The following is a 6,920-nucleotide window of genomic DNA, read 5'->3' as shown; positions in this document are numbered from 1 at the left end:
TTTGATTATGTTTGCATCAATTATTTATCTATATTGATTTAGTTTTTTGCTGCAATATCACTTCCTGAGTATATTGTCGTCATTGGATTTTCTCAATAAGGATAGTAATTTACGTATCTTAAAAGTGGTGAATATTTTTTCAAATGGTTAAATTTGATTTAATTTTGGTTTATAAATCTATACCTTTCGATCGGAAATTTCATAAATTGAGTTCCTAATTGAGTTATCCAATTAATTAAGAATAATTAAAATACCAGATTTGTGCAAGAGATTCCCGACGCTCTACTGTTCGTCAAATTTGAGTACTTTTTCCGTTAATCACTTTGCTTTACTTTAATTTACATTTAAAATTAATTTTTGTTCTTCATTACTTATTTAATATTTTTCTTTAGTTTCTTTGTTCCTCTTGCCATTCTTTTAATTTGTCTCCCTATGGAATCGACGTCCCAAAACTATGCTACAACTACCGCGTTATTCTTTGGGCGTAATCAACTAGCAACCGTCGAATCAAGCCAAGAAAAAGAACCCCCGGCAACTCCAAGCTCTCACCAGCAAGGACGACAACCCCACGTTCAAGTTTTGTTTACCACGACAACCATCATAGCTTCATCCTCCAACACACCCTTCATGTAGCACCTCCCTCCTTGCCAGGACCCAAACAACCATAATCCTTCTCCTCCCTACAACCACCAAGTGACACCAAATAAGTGGAAACCAAGAAATTGAGTCGATATCAACATGCACCATGACCACATACGATGCAGTATAGCCATACGTGCCCACAGCCTTGCACCACCTCAAACAACATTAGAACACAACCCAAGCTCATTTGCGATGCTTCGTGAGCCACCACCAACCCATGGCAGAACCACCCTCGCATTTAGACTACCACAAAGTTGATGTGAACAACAATACTTGTCTCCTCCATTGAATACTATCGAAAAGAGCCCAAACTCATGAACTCAAGGTAACCACCACCCTCCTCGACGGAATCCCCAGGGAAAAATACAGAAATCATTGGAAGGTTCACCCTCATCACCTTGCGCCACTCCATGATCTGCAGTCATGCCATCCACTGTCAATCTTGTTAGTATTTTTTAATAGATTGTATTTGTTAGTAAGATTTTTTAATATTATTACCGTTGCTTTCCTTACATTTTTTTGTTGAGGAAGTTGAAAAGCAAATGATTCAAAGTGCCTAACAATCTGGTGAAAATCTTCAAGCTTGTTTTTAACGAGTATGGAAAAGGATAGTTGTTTGGTCTGTTCAGGTGGTTTTCTAGAATCTAGGAGTAAGACCATTTATCGCACATGATGGGATCTGGAAAAACTACTAACGTATAGCATTTTGAAAAAAAATTTAGTTGCCTTTATTCTAATTAATTCCCTATTGCATTTCTAGGTCAAATGTCTCCTTTTCATTATGGTGTTATTTTCTTTCGGTACAAAATAGAGAAAAACCAGTAGAAAAAATATGTGTGAACTATATAATTTTGAGAGTAATTTTTCGAGATAAAAGAGAGGTGTTTTTTTGGTGGAACTTTGGGCTTAATCACTTGTACAGAATTGGTTTGAGTTATATAACGATTAGTTAGGCTATTGTATCCTGGAAGAGACAAGTTAGGAAGCGATCTGCTGCATCGGTTCAATTGAAACTTTATATTCCCTAAAGGGCTTAGATCTCCTTAAAGAGAGTGAAATTTCTATGCCTCAGTCCAAACTGGTTTTGTTTGAATTTTTATTTCATTGTAATTTTTATTTTATTACTATGTATTTCATTGGCAATTTAAAGGAGAATCAAATGGAGCCTACAATAAAAAAATGCACGGAAAGCATTGGAGATCTTAAAAAACCCTTTCGTTTCAAGGGAGCCTATTTCAAGAGATAGAAGTGCAGGGTGCTTTCTTCCATCTAAGCCTTTTGAACGTCTCGTACGTTCTCACAACAAAGGTAAATTTAATTTATGAAAATTGTGTCTTGCCCAAATGTTGGGATTCAAGAAATAGTCTTTTGAAGCTACGAAGAAAATTTTTTAAAAAATTTAGTATACTTTAAAATGGCTTTTCAAGCCAAAAAGAATAAGAACCAAGAACCCCCTTCACAAAATCAAATCTTATCTTGTTTGTGGTAAAAGTGGGCAATATACTCGAATTTGCAAGTTTTTGAAGTGAGAAAATAATCTTCAAGTTAATGTAACTAAGGAATAATTTGTAGCAATGATTATAGACATTAACATGATTCGATTTATTGAAGCATGGTGGGCAGATTCTAGTGCCAGTAGGCATGTATGCTATGATAAACAATGGTTAAAAAATGTACTCCCTTTGAAGAAGAGAAAACTATAAAGCTTGGTGATTCAAGTAAAACCAAGGTTGTTAGGAGTAGTAAGGTTGAGCTGAAATTCATATCTAAATGTATATTAATGCTTAAAGATGTGCTCTATACACCGTCTAAGAGGAAGAATTTAATGTCGAGGTTTTTACTCAATAAAGCGAGCTTCAAAGAAACTATTGAATCTGATCAATATGTTATTACAAAAAATGGAACTTTTGCGGGAAATGGCTATGTTTAAATTGCATGTTGAGAATAAAGCATCGAATGTTTCTATTTATATGCTTTCTTTAAATTTTTGGCATTCACGTTTATATCATATCAATAGTAGATATGTTGCTATCATGAGTAGTTTAGGATTAATTCTCAAATTGGCAAAGGATTTTAAAAAATGTGAAATTTGTAGTCAAGCAAAAATTGCAAAAGGACCTCATAAAAGTGTTGAAAAAATACTAAATTGTTAGATTTAATTCACACCAATCTTTGTGAATTTGAAGGAATTTTAACTCGTGGAGGAAATAGATATTTTATCACTTTTATTGATGATTTTTCAACATACACGTATGTTTATTTATTAAAAAATAAAAGCGATGCTTTTGAAAAATTCAAAGCATTCCTCCATGAAGTTGAAAATCAATTTTATAGAAAGATTAAAAAATTTAAAAGTGATAGAGGCTAAGAGTATGATTCAAATAAGATTAATTATTTCATTTAGTCATTGGAAATTATCCATGAAACTACTGCACCATACTCACCTGCATCTAACGGTGTGGTTGAGAGGAAAAAATAGAATGTTGATTGAATCAACGAATGACATGCTTATTGATTCAGGAGCTCCCTCAAGTTTTTGGGGTGAAGTAATTTCGACTGTTTGTCATGTTTTAAATAGGATGCCTTATAAAAATTCTAACACTACAACTTTTGAATTATAGAGAGGGTGTAAGCCAAGTTTGGGATATTTTAAAGTTTGGGACCATTTGGCTTTTGTAAGGCTAACAAATCCTAAAAGGCCTAAATTAGGTGTTAAAACTATCACTTGTGCCTTTCTTGGATATGCAAAAAATATCAAATCCTATAGATTTTTTTTTTTTTATATTGAAAAAGAAAAGTGATTTTTGAATTAGGCGATGCAATTTTTCATAAAGAAAAATTTCCTTTCAATTCCAAAAAAAGTAGGAGTCAAGAATTTAGATAAAATATTTTTTCTGAAAACAATTCTTCTACTCCTCCAGAAAATGAAGAAAATTTTGAATTAAGGAGTAAGAGAACTAAAATTGAAAAAGATTTTGGTCCTGACTATTATATTGATAATATTGAGGAAAACTCAAATACTTTACAAGAAGGTTTAGCATCACCTGATTCTATGTTTTAGAAAGAGACTGTAAATGATGAGATGGATTCACTAATTTCTAATAAAATTTGGAAATTAGTTGAGTTACCATTGGGTTGCAAAACCATAGGGTGTAAATGGGTCCGTAGAAACAAATTTAGACTGTATGGAACAGTTTAGAAATTCAAGGCTACACTTGTCGAAAAAAGTTTTAAACAAAAAGTTGATCTTGATTTTTTCGACACCTTTTCTCCAATTACAAAAATAACATTTATTAGATTATTGATTGTTGTTGCATCAATCTATAATTTAAAAATTAATCAAATGGATGATAAAAGAGCCTTTTTGAATGTGGACCAAGATTGAAAAATTTATACGGATCAAGTCAAAGGCTTTGTAGAGCCTGGCCAACAAAGAGAAGTGTGTAACTTGACAAAATCCCTATATGTCTTAAAACAAGCCCTTAAGGTGTGAGAAATTTGACTCTTGCATGATCAAGAGTGGCTATAAGGCAAACGAGAGTGATAAATGTATTTATTGTAAATCTTGGGATAATTTTCATGCACGGTCCCTACTCATCACTTCTTAGGTGTGCACCATGTCGAGGTCTCCCCTCAACCATGCACCAGGACCATGGCTCTTTTGCCAGTACACGTCCATGCCACTTCCCCGCCAACCTCTTCAGCTATTGGCCAGCAACTAGCTCTTCTGCAATATGCTTCTCAACCATGAACTCCTCTGATAGACTTTCCCTGACCATTCAAGCTCCTTGGACAGATGCTCGTCGACCAGCTACTCCTCGCCCACGACCTCCCCTCCCTCGACCTGAGATCTATCTCAGCTTCCCACTCAGCCATACACCTCGCCTACTGGAGTTTCTCTCTCACCCATGTATCCCGCCCACTGCATCCTACCATGCATGGGTGGGCAAGAGCATAACAAACTGCACCATGGCTACATGCAAGCGACCATCACAGCCAATGCACGTGGGCAAACAGACGATCGTAAGTACCAACGCCATGCATCCCGGCCCCCTCCATTGCCAGGCACGACCTCACCATTACTTAGACCCAGGTAGCCATGCCAAATGCACTTGGCCAGCCCATCTCAGCCGGGGGGCAATGAGCCACCAAGCCACATGCGAGCAATGGACAACGACCACCTGACCACGACCACACTGTTAAAAGTCGTGGACAAACATACAACTCAGCCACAAAGGAAAAAGCAAAAAAGAGGCTCGAGGGGGGAAGAAAGAAAATAGAAAAGTAAAAGAAAAGCAAGGAAGGGAAAGAAATAGAAGAAATGACAACTGGTAGTAGGCAATTTTCAGTCAAGTAAAAATTGGCTATAGCAGCTAAAATACTCTGGTTTGTCTCCCTCAAAACTTGTGTGAATTCTGTTTTTACTAACACAATTGTTTCCTGTGGTGCAGAACACCAAATGTATAGCCCCACTTCGACATTGTCCGGACGTCTCCATCAACGTTATCTCCATCAACGCAATCTCCCCCAATGTTATTTCCATCAATGTAATCTCGATCGACGTAAATCTCCATCAGTGAAATCTCCAATGACTATTTACCTCCCCATGAGGCACCAAAGGGATGAGTTATGCCAAAGTCTGCTTTATCCTTCTCATGACAAAGTGCGGGCCAGCCCTCGGCTGCAAAGCACATAATCTCCACCAACGAAATCTCCATCAATAAAATCTTCATCGACGTTATATCCCCTAACATTATCTCCATTGACATAAATCTTTGCCAAGGGAATCTCCAACAACTACTTACCTCCCATGTGGGGTACCAAAGGGACAATGATAATGCCTAAAGATGCTTTATCCCTCCCACGGTGGAGTGTGGGCCAACCCTCAGTTGCCATACGTTTATCTTCCTCGGGAGCGTCAACAGGCGAGAGTGAGTCCAATTCCAAATTGCTCGCTAACTTTCCTCCCTATGAGGGGTGGTAGGTAGGCCTAACCTTTGCGACGGCCCAACCTACCTCATGGAGGAGAGTGAATCGAGCCCCTCAACTACCCAAAAACTTACCCTAACTTCCACTGCAATGAAGACTAGGATAAACGCTATCCTAAACCAACACTTACTTTCCCTGTGGTGTCAATGGGCGAGAGTGGGTCTAGTCACAAATTACCCAATACTTACCTCCCCGTAAAGGTTAATAGGTGGGCAGGTGGCTCAAGCTCCTCATGCAGGAAAGCGGGTCCAGTCTCTCAATTGCCCAAACAACTTACCCCACCCCCATCATGGTAAAGTGCAGACCTGCTGCTCAGCTGTTCGACACTTACCTCCCCTGTGGGATACCAAAGGGATGAGTGTAATACCTAAGACTACTTTATACCTACTATGGTGAAGTACAGGTCAGCCCTCGACTGCCCAATATTTACCTTCCTCATGAGAGTCAACAGGCGGGAGTAGGTCCAGTCCTAAACTATCCAATAACTTAGCTCCCTGTGAGGAGTGATAGGCAAGCCTAACCCTTGCAGCGGCCTGGCCTCTCTCCATGAGCGAGTCCATCCCCTCGGCTACCCTACAACTTACCCTACCCCCATCAAGGTGAAGTGCGGACCAGCTGTTCAACTGTCCAAAACTTACCTCCTCCACGAGATATCAAAAAGATGAGTGTAATGCTTAAGGCATCTTTATCCCTCCTATGGCGGAGTGCAAGCCTGCCCTCAGCTGCCCGACATTTACCTTTCTTGTGACCTAAACAAGTAGGAGCAGGTCCAGTCCCAAACTGCCTGGAAACTTACCTCCCCATGAGGGACGATAGGTAAGCCTAACCCTTGCAAAGGCCCAACCTCCCTCACGGAGGAGAATGGGTTCAGTCCCTTGGCTACCCGATAACTTAACTTGCTCTCTACCACGACGAAGACTGGGATCAATGCCAACTTGACCTAACACTTACCTTCCCTATGGTGCTAATGGGCGGGAGCAGGTCTAGTCACAAACTACCCAATACTTACCTCCTTTTGAGGGGCGATAGGCAGGCCAAACCCTTGCGGCAGCCAGGCCTCCCTCACAGAGGATAGCGGGTCTAGCCCCTCGGTTACCCAACAACTTACCCTGCCCCTATCATGGCTAAGTATAGACCAACTCCTCAGCCATCCGACAGATTACCTCCCTGGAGGGACCAAAGGGGTGGGCTTAGCCTAAGGCATCCCTTCCTTCCCCCGACAGAGTGTACGTTTAGTCCTTCGACTACCAGACACTACTCCGAAATGCCATCTCCTACGAAGGAACGCC

Source organism: Carya illinoinensis, chromosome 15 (assembly GCF_018687715.1).
Source record: "Carya illinoinensis cultivar Pawnee chromosome 15, C.illinoinensisPawnee_v1, whole genome shotgun sequence".
Classification (NCBI taxonomy): domain Eukaryota; kingdom Viridiplantae; phylum Streptophyta; class Magnoliopsida; order Fagales; family Juglandaceae; genus Carya; species Carya illinoinensis.
Note: the sequence above shows the minus strand (reverse complement) of the source record.